Genomic DNA, 12,992 nt, shown 5'->3' with positions numbered 1-12,992 from the left:
ATGAGGTTAATTAAGGTACCTTGAATTAAGCCACTCGGACCCACTATCTTTGGTCGGAAAAAAACGAGTACTAAGAAGTAACGCATTCGAATGAGAATGTCAAGTAATTTAATGAATGTCTCTTCAGCGCGCAGGCTTTCACCTTCACCCTCTTTGTCGTTTGCTAAAGTGACTTCCAATTTTTACAGTAGCACGTAACACCATAAACCATTCAAAAGTTGTACATAATCACAGAATGGCTGGCACAATGTCTCTTACGCACAGAGAGGCACAACCACAAGCACTGTTAATACTTTAGGTAGAAATGCACGCTCCTCTTTAGAAGGGTGGTAATGATAAGCACGCCACCAAAATGGGGCACCAAAATGGGGCTACCAAATTAACGAAACAACCAGGAGAGCACCAAGACGTAGGCGGCTCTTTCATGACCTACATGACACGCATGTCATGACATTCATGTCATGAGTCCTCAGGAGTCTCTTTAGCTACACCTAAGAGACCTCAGGGCGAAACAGACAGACAGACAAAGAACTTTATTAACTAGGTCCTGAGAAGCCCTGCCCTAGGGCAGAGCTGCGGGCCGCTTCCACGTGGGGACGGGTAGGCCGAGCCTAACCGCCGCATCGTGGGCTCTCTGGACAGCCCAAGTTTGTCGTGAAAGTTCTGAGCTCTGGATGGCAGAGCTCCATTCTTCTTCCATGATGCGATTGGGTCCCTGTAACGAGGGGCATCACCAGAGCATGTGTTCTAGATTGCTAACAGCCGCACAGTCGGGGCAAGTAGAGCTAAAAGCCTCTGGAGTGATCGAATGAAAAAGGGCCAGCCTTAGTCATACTCGTGACTATGACTTCTACCACAATCATTTAGTGTTTCCTTCACTTAGTAACCACGTCCGAGCCCATTTCAGTGTTTTTGAGTGTTCAAGATTTTTCGCTGAGTCATTGTCATTTTTCCTCAGTCATGCTCATGACTATGACTTCTACTATCATGATTTAGTGTTTCACTTAGTGTTCACGTCCGAACACATTCCAGTGATTTTTGAGTGTTAATCTTTTTTCGCTGAGACAATGTCGTTCTTGCTGAGTCATGCTCATGACTACGACTTCTACCAGCCTCCTGCAGTGTTTCCTTCACTTATACCCACGTTCGAACCCATTCCAGTGGTTTTGAGTGTTAATCGTTTTCGCTGGGTCATTACCATGAACTACATGACACGCATGTCATGACATTCATGACCTATCACTTATGTTCGCCATAGACTCCTGTCATACTATGCCAATTTTGGTACCTACCAAGTTAACGAAAGGATCATGAGGTCACCAAGACGTAGGCGGCTGTTTCATGACCTACATGACACGTATGTCAGGACATTCACGTCGTAACATATCATTTATGTTCGTTGTATATTCTTGTCATAGTATGCCAATTTTGGTACATACCAAGTTAACGAAACGACCATGAGAGCACAAAGTCGTAGGCGGCTAGATAGATAGATACGGTCAAAGTAGCAAATGTTCGCCAAGAAATGCTTCGCATTTAAAAGAAGAAACGAGACATTATTAGCCGGACGTAAAGTTTCACTAAGCCAAGCAAGCCCACACTAAGTGGCCTAAAAATATTGTTAGGTCTCATTGGCTCAAAAGTTGAACACCATACGAAAGTGTTATGCGTTGCACCGAAAATGAATAAGTCGTCTTGCAAAACACCACAATTTTCGGTACTGGTTGGTTACCGATGCGAGAGAGAGAAAAGAACTTTATTCGACCCGTTTTACAAAGAAGAAGAAAGAGGGGGGGGGGGGGGGGGGGGGGTCGAAGACGCTCCTGCCCCCGTCACCTAGGAGACGGTTGAGATATCTTGTATCTCCGCGGCTCTCTCGGCCAGTCGGGTCGCCCAATCTTGCTCGTGGTGGTCTGAGCTGAGCAGCAGGGCTGCCCATTGCCCTCGATCTTTTATTTGGCGGCCCTCGAATGGTTCTGCCTAGGGACATGCCCACAAGATGTGTGGCAGGTCCGCTCTATTATTACATATTTTACATAATTCTGTATAATTTCCTGGATAAAGTCGGCTGCAGGACACTGGGCTTGGATACATGTTGGTCTGGAGGAGCCTCCACACAACTGCCTGTTTCTTAGTTAATTTAGGGTGAGCCGGGGGATACCGGGCCCGGCTCAGCCGACAGTGATAGGTAATTTCTTTATATGTGACCATTCGATCTCCTCTGGACCCTGGCGGGGCTGGCTCACTTGCTCGGCGAGTAAGTCCTCGAGCTACTGTGTGAGCCGCCTCGTTACCAGGAAGCGAGCAGTGCGCGGGTGCCCAAATGACATGGATCGTCCCGCGCCGTTGCTGGTCACTATATGATTTTAAAATTTTGAGCGCCTCCATGGAGATGCGGCCCCTGGCGAAGTTGAAGACAGAGATCTTTGAGTCACAGATAATGAATTTTGATTTTGTCGATGCAATTGTCAATGCGATCGCTGCCTCCTCTGCTGTTTCAGGGTTGTCTGTGGTGACGGGCCCGCTGACGAGGGGCTCCCCTTCCGTGTCTACCACCACCACAGACATACCCACCTGATTCCTATATTCTACGGCGTCCACATAGACCGCGTCCTCCACGGCCTGATACTTGTGCTCAACATAACGAGCCCTAGCCTCCCGGCGCTCTCTGTGATGCTCCGGGTGCATGTTTTTTGGTATAAGGGGGACACGGAGATCCTTCCTTATTTGCTTAGGGATGTCTTTTTCAGTTCCGTGCTGTTCTTTATAGTGTATGTGTAGTTTGCTAAGTATGTGTCGTCCCGTTGGACTTAGTGTCAGCCTGTTATATTGAGATATTGTGTGCGCCTCTATTAATTCGTCTAAAGTGTTATGTATACCTAGCTCTAACAGTTTATCAGTTGGTGTAGTGAGGGGCACGCCGATCGCTTGCTTATACGCCCTCCTAATGAGGGCTTCAAGCTTCTTTTCTGCGGCTCCAAATGTTAGGTAAGGTGCCACATAGACGATACGGCTAATGACGAAGGCCTGCACCAGGCGAACCAGGTTGGCCTCCCTCATGCCATACCGTCTATTGGCTATTCTCTTAATCAATCGTATTGTTTGGTGTGTTCTGATCTCTATGGAGTTTTGAGGGTCTCCGTATTCCTCCCCTCCACATGCACCCAGAGTCCGAGTACTTTGAGTTGCTCCACTACGGGTATCGGGCCCCCGTTCGCCGTGAGTGTTATGTTGGGTTGTCCTCCGTACTGGTTCTTTTTTTTTTTTTTGTGGTGGGGTACACCAGCAGTAGCTCAGACTTCTGCGGCGAGCAGTTAAGTCCCCTCTCTGTAGCATAGCTCTCGACTGCCCTCACTGCGTGTTGTAATGTGTCCTCAATCTCCGCCTCGCTGCCGCCCGTCACCCAAAGAGTGACGTCGTCGGCATAGAGAGCGTGATTGAGGCCCCTGATCTTACTTAGAATTTTTGGCAAGCCGATCATTGCTACGTTAAACAGAAAAGGGGACAAGACCGAGCCCTGTGGTGTACCTCTACTTCCCAACTCCATATTTTCTGATCGAAGATCCCCGAGGGTGATTTTGGCAGTGCGCTTAGAGAGAAAGTCCCGAATGTAGGTGTAGGCCTTGTGGCCCACCGAACACGCTGCTGATCCTTGTGTCGCGCGTTCTCGTATCAGGAACCAGCCAGTACCAAAGATTGTGGTGTTTCGCAAGACGACTTATGCAAACTAGGTGCAGCGCATAACACATGAAGTAAAACACGCAAAACATAAATCCAAAAGCGCCTGGAAGCCCTTAAAGCGAACGCTGTGAGAGCAGTCTCCCGACGTACAAGGAATTGTACGTCGGGAGACTTAAACTATCCTCGAAGCGTTATCGTGATCTGTTGCATAAAAGTTATGTCGGGCCATTGTTGGACCAATGAATAATCACACGTTGTTATTCAAATTGAAAAAGTTATGTTCCGTGAAACAGTCACTCCCATGAGTTGAGAGCAGCGTGACGAACACTAACTCCGAGAATTGGCCGGTATTTGCTTTTACAAACAAGTCTGACGTAAGAGCTTTTTTTTTGTGAGTACGCATCCAGACGCGTGATACCGGTATATTTCATATTCACTCCTTTACATGTCAATTGACACTGGTGGAGGGGACTGAATAAATATTATTCTGACAACCAGGTGAGTGTTGCCCTAGGTGGGTGAAAACTTATTCATTTAGAGGGGTGAGTGGGAGGGGAATACTTGTAAATAAGACCACAACGTCGTTTAAAACAGGTAATTCATTCTTCAAATAAATAATACGTGGGGAAGCGTAGATGTTTTTACACTCGTCAGGAAAAAAAAAGAAAAGCATAATTTCGTCGGAATGGCGAAGCAATGATAGCGATAGAAAAGTATTAGACAACTTCATGTCTAATACTTGTCAAAAACGATATGCTGCGTGCGGACAGGATATACAGGTAAATTCTTCTAGAAAGAGAAACAAAGGCGCACAATGCAGTGACCGTAACCTCTCCGGATACTTCTTGCGACACAACACAAAACACAAACCAAAAGCATTTCTCCTATCTGTCCACACAAATAATGAATAGATGCAGTGGATGTGTATCCTTAAATACTTCTTTAAAGACGTTTAAAAAAGAAATGGAAGATTGTTCAGATAGGGAAGCTATATACTTTAAAATTGAATAAATGGGATTATTAAAAATGATTCTGCTATGAATTACATATTTTCTTTCAAGATTCACATAATATTTCATTTAATATGTTTGTTTTTGCGTTTTTGTACTCATATTTTTATATTAGAGCATCCATGCCCTGTTTCTAGTTTATTATTTTGTCTTATTTTAGCACACAATGAGAATGTTTTTATTCTGCGTATGTTCTGCATAATTCTCTATAAATTCGCGACGTTTATTTCATGTATAATTGTATAATTTTAGCACACCCTTAGAATCTGAAACGTTTAGTTGTACTTAGCCGTTGCTGTACATTGAAGAATCTAATGACAATGGACATTATCAATTTTCACTGTAATCAACGCTGTTGTAAAGTGCATAATTGTGCTTATGTGTGCAATCTGCTGTCAAACTAGTCGTATGTGGGGGCCGAGACCTTTGTCAGGCTTTATGCCTTTAGTCTCAGCCTACCCTCGTTTGAATGAACGAGAAATAAAATTCAATTCAAGTAATGTTCGTAGTTTTATTGGCCGTGCAAATAGCAGTAATCATTCGCTAATAAAATTACCAAGCATGACGTCACGCGTACAAAGACAAACACGAGGGGGAATGTTCGCGGAACTCTTATACTTGCCGTCAACTTCCCTAGAAAATTGATGCTGATTTCATCTAAACGGTTGTGTCGTCAACAACGAAAAGTTAACTGCGAAGTATCGTTCGAATAATGAGAGATGACTGAGGATCAAGGATGCCGCATCACCATGGCAATGAATCACGGAATATTACGTAGTTCATTTTTTAAAGAACAGCCCGGCAGCACGTTTCATACGTTAATCTCTGTGGTTCGCTGTTGTCGTCAGGTCTCGGGATGGTCTATACGGGTAGCGTTGAATTATTGCCACGTGCAGCATACGTGCCGTGGTGGAATCGTGTATTTGTGCGGCGAGACCACGCTGTAGCTCTAATATAAAAAAATGAATAACTAGAAAATATTAAGGACGATATGCTGAAGATAAATCACAGACTTTGTGGTCACGCTTTTTTTTTTCTTGTTTCTCGACATAAAGATATAAACACGGCCCGGCCGTCGTCTGACGGTGTGCCTCGCCGCCAAGCTCAAGTCCTTTGCTCGAACCTTGGGGAAAGGAGGAAAGACAAAAAGCAAACATTATACACTGTCAAAGGAAACGAAGTTAATTTTATCGCGAAATTTATTCACACCTAAACTACGATTAGTGAGCATAACGGCGTCGTATGCAGTTGAGTCCTGGACGCATTCTCCTCCTAGAAATGAAATTTATTCGCGTTATATTTAATACGCTCTCTAGAGCACTAACTTTTGATTTCTTTAGTAAAAACAATTACCAACGTCCATAGCCTGTGTGATCGTGAATATGAATATATAAACCTAAAACAATGCAAGTAACATACTACGTAATCTGATCGAGGTACGGGAAAAAGAACATTATGTTTAACAAAGTGTGGTGAACCGTGATAAACACCTATTCTCCGCTGAAATGCAGGCAAACAACGATTGCAACACACATTCATCATTGCTGAATATGTACGAAAAAGTTCACTTTGACCTATTTACAAGTACATACCATGAAATTCGCAGAAATATATAAAATTAGTGTAGAAATTATTGTTTTGGGATTATACAGTAATACTGTACTGTAAAGTCGAGAAAATTTCTAGAGACCATGGCATCACCTTAGCGAAAATTTAAATTACTTCTGTGCAACCGGAATCTTCTCAATACATGGATTTGACTCAAACAAAGACTTGACGTAAGGTTTACCACTTGATTTGAACCTGCATGCCTAAACTGCGAAGAAAAAGATTTCTCCCGGCACCTATGGTCTCTAGACTTTTGCTCATGACTGTACATTTTTCCTGGACCAAGCGCAACTGTGCCTGAGTTTTGAATTTTGATGCTTATAGTGCTTTAAAAAATTCAAAGTTGTCGTAAACTGCAGTTCTTTCCGTTTGATGAAATTTCAAGTTTGCAAGTTTCTCGAAAATTGAAGCCAGTGCTTTTCTTTTTTTTTTTGCATGCGACGTATTTTTTATTTTGGTTAAAGCCCAATTTGGGAAAACCTTAAACTAATGGAAGTCTACGGTTTACATGAGAACACTGAACGTGCCACATCAGCATTGTTCAATCACATCGCCTCCCTGTTTTTTCGGTATGCTAATGTACATAGTCTGCTCATTCCTAGACTTAATAAAATCGCGCACGCAAAGACAATATGAAGCGAATAGACGGAGGGAAATTCAATTTTTTAGCAGTGTTCCCAACGAAGATTTGACAGGCTAGTTACACTACGCACGTAACAAGCTGTGTACTGCGGAAATGCGAAGAGAAAAAAGACAAACGGATGAAACAGATCGTGCTTTTTTTTTTTTTTAAGCGAGGCTTTCTTTGCCTTATCACTCCACTTTGGCGAGTGCTCGCCGCTAGCCGTTGACTGTTGGCTGCTGTCTTGCCAAGTATACGACAACTTGTGTCACTGAGTATGTGCAACTTGGCATGTGCCACAGGGTATGTGCCCGAATAGACAACTTGGGTCACTGGTTATGCGATCATTCTTGGCCAATCCTCCGAAATTGGCATTTACCACTGGGTAAGCGCCAGAATAAACACGCAGAACAAATACGAGAAATGAAGTCGGCAATAGGGGGAGCCGAGTGTGGAGAACAAAGTGGGAGCAGGACGTGCATTGAGCGAGCGAAGAGCATTGCAACGAAGAAGGAGAAGTGAAGAAATTTCATTAAACATGAAAGAAAGCTCCGCCACCGATCCAACGTGTTTATGCGCAGCATTCGCCTTCTTATTTTTCTTCTATTTTAGGGGGGGTTCTGTGCACTCTCCTATCTCTTTGTTGCCTTCCTCGCTGCATTTCGCGCAGCGCAAACAATACACTACAATACAATTTTATTTCCATCAAAAAGATGAAAGAGGCTGTGGAAACAATGTAACCAACCCCTCCCCTACCGGAAAATGGGGGTAAGCAAAGCTTGTCCTTGGGTGACCTAAACTAACCATGATGCGAAGGCTGCGACGGAGAGAATGACGTCACTGACAGTACGCCCGCAGTCCGCCATTGTCGCTTGCGTTCGGTGTCTCGAGTTCGCTCGGCAGCATGGTTAGCAGCATTCGCCCGGTCCATTGACGCTTGCGATTCTTCGAAATTAAAATGCTTCAAAAGTAGATCTCTCCGTCACGTAAGACAATGAATGGATCATACCCCCTTAAGCAATGGCTCATACCCCCATAAACGCGGCCTACTGCTTACGACGACAGAAGCGAAGTGAAATTCTACGCTGGAATGATTAGCGACAACGCAGCCAGCTGTGGAAGCAGACGACGACGACGAACGCGGGAGCAGTGGCACGAGCGCGTGCTGAGCACGAGCACAAGCGCAAACCGAGGGGCGCCAACGAGCCAGTGTTGCGTCCCGAATCGGCAGGGCGCATTCTTTGGTTGTTTCCATCGAGGCAGCCCCTTTCATCAGCGTCGCCCAGACGGTGACAGTGCCCGACAACGACGGTGACGGGCAAACAAGCGCCCCAAATCGCATCCTTTGGGTGCTTCCCCCGATGCCATCCCCTCATCAGCGGCCGCCTTCCTGGCGACGTGGCCCGACACCGGTTGTGACGCGATGACAAAGAAGCTCACTTAGAATTGACCGCAACCACCACCCTTCGTGGAAGCGGGGACCAGCACGAAGGTCACTCTCCCGACCCTGGCAAGATGACCGTCACGGAGAGAAGAAACCAATATGGGTAAAAGCAAGGACGCCACGGCACGTGAGTTGTTAGAGGCCTTTCATACTAAGGCACGTGGGCCATCATGTATCAGTGATACGTCATTTCCGCTCTTGCAGGCGTAAAACAAAATGTTTGATAAATGGTTGCGATTTGCGCGATGCGTGTATGCTGTTTTTTTCGGTATGCTGAGCATGTCTGCGCATATATATTTGGTGAAAAAAGAAATGAATAAACAGTCGAAAGTTCGGCGCTCCCCTTGACCCCGTCCCTGCCTTATTTGCGCTGAGCGCCCATATGGTCTAAGGTAAGAAGAAACCAAGTCAATGACTTTCGTGGAAATAGTGTGGACCCCCTGTTTCCAGATTTGCCTCGTCCTTGTTTCGAAGGTTGGATATCAGAGGCGGAGTTCTGTGGACAATACGAGCCCTCTGATTGGCCGGATCAAGGCCATCGAATTCCCTTGTCTATAGGGAACTAGGGCAGACGACTGCTTCATAAGCGGATACATTTGGTCCAGTGGCTGCGTCCTCACATGTTCTTATGTGTACGGAGACATGTACTGAGGCAGACAGTCAAAGTGCTCCTACATGGAGTGGATTTCCCTGTCTGTTGCCGCTGTAAATATGTAGAATAGACCCTTTTTCTTTCGCTCCTACTCCCGGACGTACTCATCCATCTTCTGCCTAAACGCCACCCCGAGTCCCAACACTAGCTGCAGAAGAAGACGACGATGCTCGAGCCAATGCTGATGATGATAGTTTTTGCGCACACGGACGCCACCGAAATGTGTGCCTTATAACAAGCTTCGCTTGAAAAAGCTGCCCCTAAGAGCAACTTGAAATGAGCCCACATCCCCCTCATGATGTACAATGCAATCCGCAATCGGCAACCCTCTATGAATCAACTAGTCCGCAAGAGAGTATGATTCTTTTAGTGTCTATATAACTAGCATAAACAAAGTGCCAGAGAAGACTTCTGAAATCTCTACCCGCATCGGTGACTCGGTGGCTATACAAAGTCGCGGGCTCAAATCCCGGCCTCGGCGGCCACATTTCGATGGGGCGAAATGCAAGAAGGCCCCTGTACCGAGCATTGGGTTCACGTTAAAGAACCCCAGGTGGACAAAATAAATCCGCAGTACCCCACTACGGCGTGACTCAATCAGATTGTGGTTTCGGTACAAAAAGCCCCAGAATGAAATGATATGAAGTTCATACGGGGAAAAAAAAGCATGGTGCATACCCAACTAGTTTGTTGCTCTGCCCCGTCTTATATTGCATCGATTCCTTGCTTCGTGCCAGTAAATGAAACCGCATCGCTTTCTTTTTTCTCATTGGTGCAGCCACTGCCACACATTATGAGGCTCAGGGGTTATAGTCAAGGGCTAGTCAAGCTGCGGCGTTATTTTCTTTCCTGTAGGTTGCTACTGATTGAAGCTGACGATTGAATTTGGAGCCGGTTAATCAGCCGTTCCACAGAAGGCAAACGATATTGAAGTGGGAATCGATGTCTTAAATGAAGATTTGGCAAGCATGTTGGCATTAAACTATACCCATTAAAATCAAGAGCTCGTTTAACATATACCATTGGCTATAGTAAAAAAAAACAATAAATAAAAAACGGTGTAGTTTTTTTTTTTTCGCTGTTTCTCAGTGACCTCACGAGAGTGGTTTACGGCGGTACCTTTCAAACTGTTCATTCGTGCTACCCGACTATATATGACATACCAGGCATCGACTCCCCGTATGGCTATGGCCACTTTCAATATGCAAGGAACGGGACACAAGTCCTCACCAAATACGCTACATCAGTTACAAGCCATTTAAAACAAAGCATGTCAGCAGGAGGGAATGTTCCTACTTGACTGTTTGTTAGAGCGCAGTTTGTCGAAACGAGAGTGCAGCTTGGACGCTTCAAATCCAAGTTAGGGCCCAGTATGTTCGGCTAAGACCTGTATACTGCAGCCCGATTTCCCGGCTTCAGCCACTCATTGTATATGAACTTTCAGCATCGAAAGGATGCACTATCATTCTGAGAACTAAGTCTCGGCGACGGGCAAGTTTCCTGTTCTCATTGCGAGCCTCACTCGCCCATTCCACAGAACAGCTTCCGACCCCCTTTCGCGTTTGAGAAACCCTGCTCTACAGAGAAGGTCAGGTGATCGCCTGCACATACCTTCTTAGTCGAGCAGCTTGATAAGCAGCAATATAAGCTTCAGGCGGCCAATGGGCGCGAACTGGCCGTCCACGTTGAATTCTGTGGCCTGATTGGCCAGCGCCGGCACTCGTGGAAAGGTGCGCTCGAAGGCCTCGAGCTCGAGTCGCGCTTCGTCCTGGTTGCGCGGGAACGCCACCGCGATGGTGTCGGTCGTGGGGCCGAAGCCCTCGCCCAGGCTGCGCATGAACGGGTCCAGGCGGCTGCTCTGCATCGCGCTGAAGATGGCCACCGACGTCACCTGCAGCGTGAGACCCCACCCCAGAGCTCTTCAGCATGCTGCCCCCACGAAGAATCCTTTTCTCAATTTTAAACCGATAGCTTTGCCTACTTTACCCTCAATTTCGCAAGCAGTACCTGTCTATCCTGGGTTTCTGGCGGGATATAGACGGAGAACGAAAGACGTGGGAGATATCCAGACACACGGGAGCGCTTAGATTGGTTGGTGCAAGTGCTGAAGTCACGCTCTGTCTAGGTCACAAGACACGTGCGCGCTATGAAGCGTCAGCGCCACCACTGGAAGCGCTGGCGCTGCTGTTATTTTTGTGTCGAATGCTGGATCACGGTACGATGCTTCGTCTCCGTAGCGCTTGCACAGCTTGCAGTGAGCCGTGTTTTCGCGCGGTTTAGGAGGCGTGTTTTCGTATTTTAGAGCGAAAGCTCTACTACGCCATGTCTCGCAAGATCATTCGTCGCGTCGCAGACCTGGCGCCGCCGGAGCGCGAGCCGCCGGAGCGCAAGTGCGGACGGTGTGACGTCGCGCCACGTGATCCGCTGCGGAAAGGCGTCGCAGCTGCGCTCGCTCGGAGCCTCGCCGACGCGGTACCACGTGACTAGGCGAAGCTTTAATGGCTGATTCGCCGGCGCTTGGTCACTCAGTGTCGCCATGAATGGCGCGCCGGCTGGGCCATCTGTGCGTGAGCTTCAGCGCAAGCGACAGGCTGAATCCAATCGTCCAGTAGATATAGCTAGACGGCAGGCTGCGAAATTTCAAGCACAGGCAAAATTGGCTGCAAGGGAGGCCAGATTCGCACGTTGTAGACAAGCTTACCAAGCGCGGAAGCTTGCATTAATGAAGCACTGTGCGCATAGTCCCTGCAAAACCAAGCAAAACAGACCTTTCGCTCGTGATAACTAGGTTTACAAGAGTTGAGCCAATGCTTTGTCCAGGAATTTTCTCCCTTGTCGTCGTCAATTGGTGATAATCGTTTTAACAGCGAAAGAAAATTTACTTTGGAATCCTCGAAACGTTTCCTTTAATAATACTGAAGGGCTCATCCAGGATCGTCTGGAGTAGGCAATTGATCCCAAGATGCGCGCTTGTTTTGGTCGGTGTTTGCATACTACGTGCGGAAAAAGGACACTGCGCTGCGCTAATGACAACTGCCCAATTTCGATGTTTGCAGTCCTGAATGTGCCACGTTATACCGTAGCCGCGGCTTTTTGTTGTTGTTTAATGACTGCACACCGATGGGAGAGCGTAGTGGCGGCGTCGCACGTTAACATTTTGTGAAAGATGCGCATTCACGTCACGCGGGCTGCAACGTCCTTGATGGGGTTTGCTTTTGGGAACGATGAACGTCCTGTAACAAGCATTATTTCTTACATTTAATGCGAAGCATTATATGCCCCATTACGCACAAATTCGTCGTAGTCGGCGTCATCGAAAGATGGTACCAAATATGGCCGACAGCAAAAAGAGTGAAAACACGTAAAAATGATCGGATTGACGTCACATTTCTCAAAGAGCTCCCTGTTAATAAAGTGAATAATGGCTTTGAAAATAAAATTTAGTACATTTCAGTCTGGGTGGGAACCGAAACCAGGTCTTCAGGGCGCGAGACGAGCACGCTACCCCGACGCCACGGCGGCTCCGCGGTTCTGGCTGACTAAAGGTCTGCCTAGTGCGTGCGTCATTGCACACGTCACGTCACAGCCAGCTGGCTGACTAAAGATGTGGCCTATAGTGAGGGCGTCATTGTGCACACGTGACGGCGCAGTCAATGGGGAGGAGGTGCCACCACGTCATGAGTGTATAAAATGAGCTCGTTCATGACGTTCCGAGGTCAAGGAACGCTATAACGCTTTTGGATTCCCACACGTAAGCAGTCTTAAGTTTCTCTGCCGAATTTTTATTATTGGTGAATGTAACAAGGAATCCTGACGACAACATGGTACCAACACTACATAATATTAGGACATTTCTATGGCATTATGCGAAAACATGACCACTACGTAACCATCATGGTTTTGCGACATTTTACTTCCATTCTTGACTTTCGCTGTGCTCGAAGCCGAAAACTATATTGAGTCTTGTCCTCTGTG

At 46.7% G+C, this 12,992-nt stretch overlaps 1 long non-coding RNA gene across 1 annotated transcript; it reads right to left on the bottom strand.

The window, feature by feature from the left end:
- Positions 1-5,336: 5,336 nt before the first annotated feature.
- Positions 5,337-11,102, bottom strand: LOC125946113 (uncharacterized). Its single transcript, XR_007467411.1, has 3 exons — positions 11,025-11,102; positions 10,629-10,908; positions 5,337-5,814 (listed from the first exon to the last, which is right to left on the bottom strand). It is a non-coding gene; the product is annotated as an uncharacterized LOC125946113 (long non-coding RNA).
- Positions 11,103-12,992: the final 1,890 nt, after the last annotated feature.

The sequence above is a fragment of the Dermacentor silvarum genome, chromosome 6 (genome assembly GCF_013339745.2).
Source record: "Dermacentor silvarum isolate Dsil-2018 chromosome 6, BIME_Dsil_1.4, whole genome shotgun sequence".
In the NCBI taxonomy this organism is placed as follows: domain Eukaryota; kingdom Metazoa; phylum Arthropoda; class Arachnida; order Ixodida; family Ixodidae; genus Dermacentor; species Dermacentor silvarum.
This window is presented reverse-complemented; position numbering and strand designations above follow the sequence as displayed.